Below are 8763 nucleotides of genomic sequence, written 5' to 3' on the forward strand. Positions count from 1 at the left end.
GCATTTGCATGAGGAGGAGCAAGATGGTGGAGGAGTAGGAGAGCTAAATTTTGTCTGGTTCCAGGAATTCAGCTAGATAGGGATCAAACCAATCCTGAACACCTATGAACTCAACAGGGGATCAAAGAAAAGAATAGCAGCAACTCTCTGAACAGAAAAGCGACCACTTTCTGGAAGATAGGATGTGCGGAGAAGTGAATCCGAGGCAATATTCAGGAAGATAGATGGTGGGGGAGGGGGGCTCCGTCAGCCGCTTCTGGCAAGTGATAGAGCAGCTGAGCACAAAATTGGAACTTTTAGAAGTCTGCTCCGGTGAGGGACGTCACTCCAGTGGCTAAGCGGGGGGTGGAACCCTTGCTGGGCCAGTGTGGTCTCAGGACCCTCGGGGTCACAGAAAGACCAGGGGTGCCTGAGTGCAGCAGAGCTCCTGGGTATCAGAGTGGGGAAGCCAGCTGCAGAGGAGTGGGCTCTCAGCTCACGGTTGCCATAAACCATGATCCGTGGCACAGTTGGGCCAGTGCTCCTCCAGCAGGGACCCAACAAGCCGCAGATCTGGGGAGACTCCCCTTCCTCCCCCGGGAGGAGCGGCCCGGGAGTGCACCACAGGGATCTGCTGGGTTTGGAGACTCCACACGGGGTCGGGTGCCAGAGATAGAAATGCTCGGTCACAGGCTGGGTGAGCACGGAGTGCAGGAGATGGGAGTGATTGACTGCTGTTCTCTGGGGGCTCACTGAGGAGTGGGGCGATGAGTTCTCAGCTTCTCCAGGGCGGAGATTGGGAGGCCGCCATTTCACTCTTGTCCTCCAAAGCTGTACAGAAAGCTTGCAGGGAACAAAAGCTCCTGAGAACAAACCCGAGCAGATTACTTAGCCAGGACCCGGCAAGGGCAGGGCAATTCTGCCTCCAGCAAAGACATTTGAGAACCACGGTGACAGGCACCTCCCCCAGAAGATCATCAAGAACAGCCAGCCAAGACCAAGAGAAGATCATCAAGAACAGCCAGCCAAGACCAAGTTTACCGATCAATGAGAACGGCAAAACTCCAGTGCTGGGGGAATACAGCACATGGAATTCATGGCTTTTTTCCCATGATGCTTTAGTCTTTCAAAGTTAATTTTTAAAAGTTTCTTTATTTTTCTATTTCTATTTTTTTAGTTGAATTTTTCTTCTTTCCTTTTCAACCAACATCTTATCAATTCCTTTTTAAAAATCTTTTTTAATTTTCATTTTTACAGTCATATCCTATCCCTTTATTGTATTTAACCTTATTTTTTGTATATATATAAGTTTTTATTTCTTTAAAAATTTGGGGTACAGTTTCTTCTAACAGACCAAAATATACCCTGAATCTAGTGTATGGCTTTGGTCTAGTCTCCCGCCTGATCACATTCTCTCCTTTTTCTTTTTTTATTTTCTTTCTTTTTTCAACCAACATCTTATCTTATCAATTCCTTTTTTAAAGTCTTTTAATTTTCATCTTTACAGTCATATTCCATCGCTTCACTGTATTTACCCTTATTTTTGTATATATATAAGTTTTTCTTTCTTTAAAATTTTTGGAGGCAGTTTCTTCTAACAGACCAAAATACACCAAAAATCTAGTGTGTGGCTCTGTTATAGTCACCAGCCTGATCATATTCTTTTTTTTTTCTTTCTTTTTGGGTCTCTTCTGATTTGTTTAGTGTATATTTTTCTGGGGTCATTGTTACCCTTTTAGCATTTTGTTCTCTCATTCATTTGTTCTTCTCTGGACAAAATGACAAAACGGAAAGACTCACCTCAAAAAAAAATAAGAGGCAGTACCAACTGCCAGGGACTTAATCAATATGGACATTAGTAAGATGTCGGAACTAGAGTTCGGAATGATGATTATAAAGATCTAGCTGAGCTTGAAAAAAACATAGAAGATACTAGAGAATCCCTTTCTGGAGAAATAGAAGAACTAAAATCTAACCAAGTCAAAATCAAAAAGGCTATTAATGAGGTGCAATAAAAAATGGAGGCTCTAACTGCTAGGATAAATGAGGTAGAAGAGAGAATTAGTGATATAGAAGACCAAATGATGAAGAATAAAGAAGCTGAGAAAAAGAGAGATAAACAACTACTGGATCACGAGGGCAGAATTTGAGAGATAAGTGATACCATAAGACAAAACAACATTAGAATAATTGGGGTCCCAGAAGGAGAAGACAGAGAGAGAGGGGCAGAAGGTATATTGGAGCAAATTATAGCAGAGAACTTCCCTAATTTGGGGAAGGAAACAGGCATCAAAATCCAGGAAGCACAGAGAACCCACCTCAAAATCAATAAAAATAGGTCAACACCCCGACATCTAATAGTAAAACTTACGAGTCTCAGAGACAAAGAGAAATTCTGAAAGCAGCTCAAGGATAAGAGGTCTGTAACCTACAATGGTAGAAACATTAGATTGGCAGCAGACCTATCCACAGAGACCTGGCAGGCCAGAAAGGACTGGCAGGATATATTCAGAGCACTAAATGAGAAAAATATGCAGCCAAGAATACTATATCTAGCTAGGCTGTCATTGAAAATAGAAGGAGAGATAAAAACCTTCCAGGACAGGAGCATTTGCATGGTATATCTTTTTTCCCCCCCTTGTAATCAATTTGTATCTTGTTCAGTCTTTCCTCCTAGCCTCAAGAACATATGGAATACATTATAGCAATGTTTAATTATCCTTGTTTATTAATGCTACATCTCTATAATTTCTGAATTGGTTTTATTTGTGCTTTTCCCCCTCTCCTAATGATAACTTCTATTTTTCTCTGCTTCTTTGCATGCCCAGTAATTTTTAAGTAGATACCACACATTGTGAATTTTACCTTGTTAAGTGTTTGGGACTTCTTTTGTTCTAATAAATATTTTTGAGCTTTGCTCTGTGATGCAGGTGAGTTGCTTGGAAACAGTTTGATCATTTCAGGGCTTGCTTTAAAACTTTGTTAGGTAGGATAAGAGCAGTTTCAGTTGAGGGAAAACATTAGCCCACTACTGAGATAAAACCTTTGTAGTTATTCTACCTGATGAGCCTACCTATTAGGAGATTTTTCACTCTGGCTGATGGGAACAGGAATTATGTCTGTTCCTCTTTAAGCTGCAAACAGTCTTCCTTCTTATGTTTTTAGGAGGTTTGTTTTGTCCCTGAACTTGGGCTGTTGTCTTACGTGTATGTACTGATCAGGGTTTAGCTGAATTCTCAAGGGAGACTCAGCACATTTCTAGAATTCTCTGTGTAGCTCACTCCTGTCTGGCACTCTGCCCTGCAGGCTCTAACCAGCATCCCTTCTGGAACTATCCACTCTGTCTCCTCACCTCAGGGAGACTGCTAGGCTCTGCCTGGGCTCCTTTTTTTGGTCAGTTGGATCTTTTAGGAGGAAGACACTGAGATTAAAAGGGGTTTATTAGGGGATGTGAACTGTGAAAGATAAAAATGGGGAAGAAGCCAGGTTGAACAGTGAAGGTTTCAGACTGCATGAAGTTAGGAAGCCTATGAGAGGAAAGGGGAGTGGACGAAGGATTTGGAGTGGCAAGGGCTTTAGACCACTCTGCAGGAGGCACTAGAGCCAAGACTGCTGGAGAGAGTCTTCCATTGGAAAGAAATGGCCAAACCTGCTATGTCACTGTCTGGGGACTCCATGGGAAGAACATGGCCTTGGTTAAAAGTTCTGGCAGATCCTGAAGGTGCTTAAACTGTAGCCCTTAAAGGGAAACAGAAAGTTCTTTTTCTAAGAGAGATTGACCAGCACACCTCTCTGGCTGTCAGTTTCATTGTACTGAATGATTACAGCCTCTCTTAGTGAATAGTTCCACTAAAACGAAATCTACACTGTAAGTTGTAACATATGTTCTTTGTTGACTGAACCAATGAACACTTTTCTAATAAAGATTTATTGACTTCCTGCTCTATACTCAATACCGTTCCAGCCTCTAGAAATATGGTGTTGAATAGACATTGTACTTCCTCTCATGGAGCTCATATTCCAGTGGGGATGCATTCAGTTGAGCCATGAAGTTATTGACTTTAGGTATTACACAACTTAGCAAACTTGGGCTCTCTGGGACTTGAAGTCATTGAGCTTGCCCAGTAGAGGAGTCTATAGGCAGGCTCCCAGAGACTGTTAAATGCAAGTACACATGACATCTTCCTCCTTTACTCCACTGTTCCCAGCCACAGAGCTGAGGAGCTGCCTCTGGAAAACATATACAAGCCTGCTAGCAACTGGGCAGCCTCCCTTCCTGGATAGGGAAGAGAACATTCTGACATTTACTCATGTAAGCTCACCCACCTCTGAGAATCAGGACTTTTGGTCATGGAACAAAGCGTAGGTCCTGTTCCAAAGGATATATGACCTGACTTCATAAAAGGGTCAGATGCCAATAGGTTAAGAGCTCAACGTGGGCCCAGGCTCCTCACATTCTATGGTATATGCTCATTTCATAATGTCAAGTGGCCAGCTTCTAATTCCATTCCAAAAAGTGAAGATTTAACTCCCAACTCTCTGGCTCAATCACACACACACGAAGTCTGTCATTTAATAGAAGTGTTCCTATTTGTTAAAAAAAAAAAAAAAAAAAGCAATACAGAGAGACTAAGAAATTGTAGGTAATAAGAACTTATAAAGATGTACAGCATCAAAAAAAGCTTTATAATTTAATGTTGTTATTCATTGTCTAATTCACTCACTATGGAGTAAGGCACAAACCAGAATAGGCCAGTCAAGAGAACATAATTCTTTAGGAATGGGGATCTGTTTTCAAAACCAAACATGTGAAATCATTATGATGAAAATCAGCTATTGGAGGATGGGATAATTCCAGGATTAATTTTCACTGGTAATAATTCATCAAGCCCAATGTCCCTAAGTCCTAAGACTTCCCTCACTCAGCCACTAATTACCTGGAAGGAGATGTCAGTAGATGATACACGGTCTAGTAATGCAGTTTCCCACCAAAATCTACTTGCACGCCATTTGTGGACAGATGGAATTTAGTTTAACACCCCTCGAGGGCTAGAGATAGTGTAGGCTCTCAAAGAGCAGATGCTGTAAGATTCTAACCTACCATAGACTCAATAAATCAGGGGCTGGGATATTCAAATGGAAAGACCTGTCACTCCTCCCCCAAACCCCAATCAACAATGTAAATATCGATTTGTCCCCTTTTGGTGTAGGTTTGGGGCAATGCTGCTGAATTGCTCTTTAGTAGACAGTAGAAAGTGGAACCTCTCCAAATCTCAAGCTTAGAAATTTCTCTTCCCATACAAATTGCTGAGACAGAGGAATATATTCTTTGTCATCCAGACCACCTGGCAGTTTGACATGATTTGTATTATATTCATTTTTGAGGATAACAGATTTCAGGTTATTTTTAGGTCTTTAGCAGGAAGACAACCTTTTCTTATATTAATATAGTAAAATATTACAGATCCTGGTAGCTTTATGAATTCTATTAGCCAGAGCATACAATGGGGGGTCCAACCTAGTTGGATGGAGTGTGTGGTGAGAAGCTGGAAGGTTTCACTGAGGAACAAATAGACACTTCAAAGAGGAGTTGGGACAATGGTGATTGGCAGTAAGAGCAGTTCAAGGAGAGGCAACACTTGGTGGAAGGCCCTCAAGCTCTGGAAAGCTTGACATTTGAGGGACTAAATAAAAGATGGCATAGCTAATGAAGAGAATAGTGCAAAGTGAAGCTAGAGAGAAAAATAGGAGATTGATCACACCAGGTGTTGGGAACCATCTTCTTTTTTTAGAAGTTCTCTCTCTCTCTTTCCCATTCATTCATTCACTTTTTGGAGCCAGCCACTGTTCGGAGTGCTTGATATATTTTAACTTATTTATCCCCCCCAACCATCTAGATGCTATTATTTCCCCCATTTTACAGATAAGGAAATAGATCAGAAGGATTAGGGGCGCCTGGGTGGCTCAGTTGGTTAAGCGACTGCCTTCAGCTCAGGTCATGATCCTGGAGTCCCGGGATCAAGTCCCGCATTGGGCTCCCTGCTTGGCAGGGAGTCTGCTTCTCCCTCTGACCCTCCTCCCTCTCATGCTCTCTGTCGCTCATTCTCTCTCTCTCTCAAATAAATAAATAAAATCTTTAAAAAAAAAAAAAAGAAGGATTAAATAACCTGTTCAAAGTTCCATATCTACTGAGCGGTTAGAGCCGGATTCTGATCTTGAACTCCACTTCCGCCCAAGAACAATGGGATGCAGTAAAAGATTTTAAGTAGAAGAGAAACATCGTCCATTCTGTGTGTAAGAGATGGCTCTACCCAGAATGTGGAGAAGGAATCTGCTAAGAGCGGGTAGATCCATCAGGGGTCTATTGTAATATTTTCAACGAGAAACAATGGTACCTTGAAGTATGGCAGTGGCTAAGGAGATGAGATTAACTGAGGGATGTTTAGGATTCACACCTGACAAGACCTTGTGACTGGAGGTGCCAAGGATGGCACACAATACTGGTAAGAGCAAGTAAGTGGATGGTGGTGCCATTTACTGAAGAGGGTGCACTGACAAAGGAAGGTACTTGAAGGGAAGGATGGTTGTATCCACTTATTATGTGTTGAGTTTGGAATAAGCATTTGAATGGATCGGCATGGAGCAGACAGCTAAAGTCTGGGCTGGATACATGAACTTGGGATTTATCCTCCTATCGATAGTATAGATGTTATCTAAAGCCATTAAAAGAGAGACAATTGCTGGAAGAGAGTGTAGACTGAGAAGAGAAGGCTGAGGGCTCAAGAATGAAATTGAAAACAAAAGCTAACCTATTTATACCTTTGATGAATCCACAGCGTTGCCTTATTGTGCTGGAATAGATTTTCTGAATTATGAATTAGTGACTGCAGACGGCAGGAACCAGGCTTGTAATTAGAATATTAGTTTAAATCTTGGCTCTGTGGCATCTTAAAGAAAATCAGCACCAGACGTGCTTGCTGTGGTCATGCACCAAATGCCTCAGAAGCTAGTCTTCTCTGGGATGCTTCTCGTCATCCCAGAATAGGGATTCATGTGGGGTCTACTCTGGAGTGGCCCTGGATGAGAAAGGCAGATCATCACATATGAAAACTTCGTATCACAAAGGACCAAATGGGCATCCACCATTATTATTAGCTCATGTCTTAAGAGTAACAAAGTTGCAACTGCCCTAGAAAATCGAAGCCACAAGATTCGGTATTCAGATTCAGTGGAAAATGGATCAATTGTATTTTCTCTTTCTGATTCCTGGGTAGTAACTTAACGGATACTCCCAGTACACAACACAGTAAATGCTATTAATCTTATGTGCATTAGGGCTAAGACTGCCTCCAAACCATACACAGATAGCATCTGCTATAGAATGATAACAACTGTGGCTTACATCATTGAGCAAAGTCCTGTTAGGAAAACGCTTCAGAAGTTAAAACTGAGCAGTGATTCATTTAACCCAAATTAGAGTATCAATTACAAAAGTTCTTTTGGAAGAATGTTAAAATAATTAGGCTAGTTAAATTATAATGTTCAAATATATATTTACTTTAAAGATTTTTTTAAATTTAAAATAATAAAATGTATGTGATTAAAAATGAAAAAATCTATATCTATAAAATCTATATCTATATATAGATAATATATATCTATAATATATAATAATATATCTATAATATATATAAAATACATAACATATATATATATTTGTTTCTGTTATTTGTTTGCTTTGTCTTATAGTAAAAGCTGCCTCTTCTCTGGCACATGGGAAATTTGGTATGCCAGGAAACAGTGTCTTGACTGTATTCCTTTAGGTTTGTGGTGTTGAATACACACATATTAAGGGATAGGAGGTTTGGGAACAGATAAGAACAGATGGGGATATGGTCTTGCACATTAACTAGTGTTGTTCTATGTGGGCACTAGGCAGATACACAATGAATACTTTCAGATTGGACAAATAAGAACAGTTTACTGTGTTTACAAATTACATTCGCCGTCATTCATTAATTCTTTTAGTGAAAATCTACCATGTTATAGACCTCGTCTTGTGAGCTTTACCAGTAGGCTCGAATATGATGTATGTAGAACACACCTAAATAGAAATAAATCTTAGATAATATGTTTAAACATATACCCACCTGTATTGTTAAATGACAAAGAGAAACAATTAGCAGAAATGTGGTACAAATACTTTTTAAAAAGGTCAGTATCGGGGTGCCTGGGTGTCTCAGTCAGTTAAGTGTCTGCCTTCGGTTCAGGTCATGATCTCAGGGTCCTGGGATCGAGCCCTGAGTCAGGTTCCCTGCTCAGTGAGAAGTCTGCTTCTCCCTATCCCTCTGCCTCTCCCTGGCTTGTGCTCTCTCTCTCAAATAAATAAATAAAATCTTAAAAAAAGAAAAAGGTCAGTATCAACTGAAGTGGGACATATGCATCTGCTATGATGTATCTGTTATGTTGGATCGTGTCAGGGAGCAAGAACTCCTGTCTCATTCAAGGTCCTAACTACATTGAGAATATAAAATCAACAAAAGACAGATTAACAGGAGAAAATCAAATTTAATAGACATGTGTATGGGAAATCCACATAGACATGGAAATTCCAAAGATAGTCAGGCAAAATGAGGTAAATATGTCATTCTGAACTAAGGAGAAGTGGGTAGGAGGGTCTGGGATTTTGGAGGAGAGGAATGCACTTCACAGGATGATAAGAGCAGGTGTTTGGTAATTAGATGTATGCCCTACCCTACAGATGTGTCACTCAGATAAAATTAA

General features: G+C 40.6%; 1 pseudogene; it reads left to right on the forward strand.

The window, feature by feature from the left end:
* Window positions 1-7063: 7063 nt before the first annotated feature.
* LOC118017161 lies at window positions 7064-7456 on the forward strand (annotated as a pseudogene).
* Window positions 7457-8763: the final 1307 nt, after the last annotated feature.

Source organism: Mirounga leonina, unplaced genomic scaffold, assembly GCF_011800145.1.
Source record: "Mirounga leonina isolate KUSES-001 unplaced genomic scaffold, KU_Mleo_1.0 Mir_168, whole genome shotgun sequence".
Taxonomy (NCBI): Eukaryota; Metazoa; Chordata; class Mammalia; order Carnivora; family Phocidae; genus Mirounga; species Mirounga leonina.